Here is a 3,759-nt window from a genome sequence, read left to right on the forward strand (position 1 = left end):
GAGCTCTAACAGCAGCAGCTTCAATTCTGTGGGGTCCTTGACAACTCAGAAAGTTTCTATCTCCAAACAATATTGGGCATTTTCTCTGCATCTAGGGCTATTTAATAAATACAGTTATTCTTGGCAGGATACAGGAATGCAGGAACAAGGTGGGCAGACTGTGCAGGGGGGAGTAAAGGTAATGGGGGGAAGGCTCTTTTTAAATATTTATGAAATAAACAGGATTATCCTCGTGGAAAAGTTACCAAAATGCCCCATTCTCAAATTACCACATCTACCTCCATTCTCACTCCATCCCCATCCCTATACCCTTTTCTCATATCCTGAAAGTCACCTGACAACCTTGCTTCTAGCAAAGGCATTTGAGGCTGCCATTCAAATTTAAATGTTATGAAGACATTATCAACCAGTAACATTTACTGTGGATTTGTTTATCTGATTTATGCTAGTAACATGATACTGCCCTAAGAAAAAGTAATATGGTTTGAATGGAGAAAGGAATGGGACTAGTGGTGACAGAAAAAGATGATTCCTAGGCAAGGTGGTCCTGGGTGAGACTTTTTAGTGGTAGAGGGTAAGAGCTCTACATGCAGAAGACAGGATGGAGCTATGGAAATCCAAGAGAAAAGTTGAGCAATAAATACAGGTGAAGAGACCCAAGGCACACAATTTTGCCAAATGTGGGCTCTAGCTCATCATCTCCATTCCAGAGGAACTTGATATGAAATAAGTTTTAATTATAATACCCATCGCCAGTGGCAGCCTTCCCAGCTGCCCCAGTCAACTAATCCATGAAGGTCTGTATCGCTATATTTGACTAGGGAGGCTCCTGTGTTTACACATATTAACTCATGTAAACTCCTAGCTCTTCCAGATTTAAGCTCTACCTGATCTGATCTCCATTTATTTGCCAATATGAACTCTGAAACGTATTCCTTCTCTTTGTTATTCCTTGAAGCCCATCCCCAACACACAACACATTTTTACCTGACTGACTCAAGGACTTAAACTCTACAAATCTATGCCCCGTGCCATAAATGCCTACTTTCTCTCAAAGCACTAATATCCTTCCAGATCTAGCTCAAGTCTCATAGATTGCACAAAGAAGTTCCTGATGACTCTACATTTTACAAAATGGAAACAAAAATTAGAAATGTACAATCTAATGTGGCATGTAGACAAGAAAATAAACAATTACAATAAAAGTATGATGAATGGAGTACCTAGGTTCAAATTCTGGTCCTGCTACTTACTAGCTGCATAAATATAGAAAAATCTTGAACCTCAGTTTTCTCATCTGTAAAATAGGGAAATTAACAGTGTTTACCTCATTGCGCTAATGGCAAAATTCAATGAAATAATGCATGCAAAACGCCTGGCATATTGCAGTTCTGTTCTGTTCTAGAGCCTTGGACTGATGGAGTGTTTACCCCTGTTTCTTTAGACAAGATTCTGTAGGGAAAAGCTTTGACAGAGAAGCAGAAATACACAGCTTAAGCAGAGTGCCTCTGGGTTACAGAAGAATGATAACCTATAGGAATATTTAAGAAAGGAAGTGGCCTAACTTCTTGGTAGATACAAGACTGTAGGAGCTATTTGGAAATGAACAGTGTGATGACCATATTTGTTAAAGGCCAACCTGGACAAAATACCACTTGGTAGACAGCAGTAACTCCTCAGCTTCTGGAAAGAGAAGAGAAGGAGGAGAACTATATTCCAACCCCTCCACACATACTCCGTAAGGCACAAACTATAAAAATTTTTAGGGTATTCCTTACTGAGGAAAAACACTACTACTCAATTCAGGGAAAACAAGAAGCTAATTGTTGTGGGTCTTCTGAGAAGACAGTCCCCAGATTACATTTTCTTTTTTTAATTTTTTTATTTTTATTTTTTTATTGCTTAAAGTATTACAAAGAGTATTACATATGTGTCCTTTTTTTCCCCCCTCCCTTGACAATCCCCTGGCCTCCCCTACCCCCCAGTGTCTTATGTCCATTGGTTATGCTTATATGCATGCATACAAGTCCTTCGGTTGATCTCTTACCCCCCTCCCTCCTGCCCCCCAACCCTCCCCAGCCTTCCCGCTGCAGTTTGACAATCTGTTTGAGGCAGCTCTGCCTCTGTATCTATTATTGTTCAAAAGTTTATAATGGTCTCTATTATCCATGAATGAGTGAGATCATGTGGTATTTCTGCTACATTGACTGGCTTATTTCACTTAGCATAATGCTCTCCAGTTCCATCCATGCCGTTGCAAATTGTAAGAGTTCCTTCTTTTTTACAGCAGCGTGGTATTCCATCACGTAGATGTACCACAGTTTTCTAATCTGAGAAGACAGTCCCCAGATTACATTTTCTCTTGGACTTTTCCATTGTGAAGCCCTTAGTTTCCCCTTTCAGTCTCATCGCCTTTGCCACCTCCTCCCAGGATCAGATGTGTTCAGTCATATGAAAACTCAGCATTCAAAAGAGCAATTTTAAGTCCAGAACCACAAAAATCTTTACTAAGCTTTGGAGCAAGTACCTTAGATACCTTCAAAAACGGATCCTCGCCCTAACCGGTTTGGCTCAGTGGATAGAGTGTCAGCCTGCGGACTCAAGGGTCCCAGGTTCGATTCTGGTCAAGGGCATGTACCTTGGTTGCGGGCACATCCCCAGTAGGGAGTGTGCAGGAGGCAGCTGATCGATGTTTCTAACTCTCTATCCCTCTCCCTTCCTCTCTATAAAAAATCAATAAAATATATTTAAAAAAAACGGATCCTCACTGATTAGGAAATAACTTACATTGTTAAAATTAAAGGTAGAAAACAGTATGTAGTTAAAAATCTTCCTCCCCATCCCTACTCTCCTCCAGCCTTCCCTGGGTGGAAACTAGTCTTATGAAATTCTTGTGTATACATTTTAAGATATATGTTATTTTTCATATACTAGAAAAGTATAATATATTATTTACTTCTTTTTACACATAGTAAAACAAACAAACATACTCACTCTAAGTTTGTGACTTGTTCAGTGTTCTTATTCCTTGGCTACTGACCCTCTTCCCATGGTTCTGTAGCTTTAGGAAGTTTAACTCTCCAAGTAGGATATGCTGAGAAAATTTTAGTCAGAGGAATCAGTGACATCACCCACCCTTGAAACCTACAGCATAACCTCTCCCAAAGTCATAGCCAAGTGACATCAAGGCATCAAGAAAATTTGACTGGTGTAGACCTTTACCTGACATCTCACAACTTGGGGGAAGGGTCCTGTTGCAGCCAGTTTCCTGGCTACCCTCCAGAGGGGTCCTTGTGTAAATTTCCTCACCAATCTTGGAAGTGTTTATGGGTGCCCCATTCCTGAGGTGCCTATGTTCTCCTGAATGGGGTATCTCAAGATTAAAAACCTATAGAGGGAAGAAGAGAAGGAAGAAAAAAGTTCACAAAAATGCCTCTGGATCCCAAACAGGGGCCCAGATAACTATGGCAATATGGCACAATGGAAGTGGCCAGGCCTTGCCATCAAAAGGCTTGAGTTTGAATCTCAGTTCTGCCACCGAGAAACACATCTTTTATGGAAAATAAGTGTGAGAATATACAGGAAGCATATCACACATGAAAGATGCTCAATCAAAGTTAGCTGAATCAGAACTGCTAAGGAAAAATTTGCTTGCTGTGCTTGGAATATCATGTCATTTGGAGGTCAGTGTGCTTGTGTTCATTCTCTAAGCTTGAATTCCCATGTCCAGCACTCCCATAACTCTTGTAACACTTTCCT

This window comes from Myotis lucifugus, unplaced genomic scaffold (assembly GCF_000147115.1).
Source record: "Myotis lucifugus unplaced genomic scaffold, Myoluc2.0 scaffold_2, whole genome shotgun sequence".
Lineage (NCBI taxonomy): Eukaryota > Metazoa > Chordata > Mammalia > Chiroptera > Vespertilionidae > Myotis > Myotis lucifugus.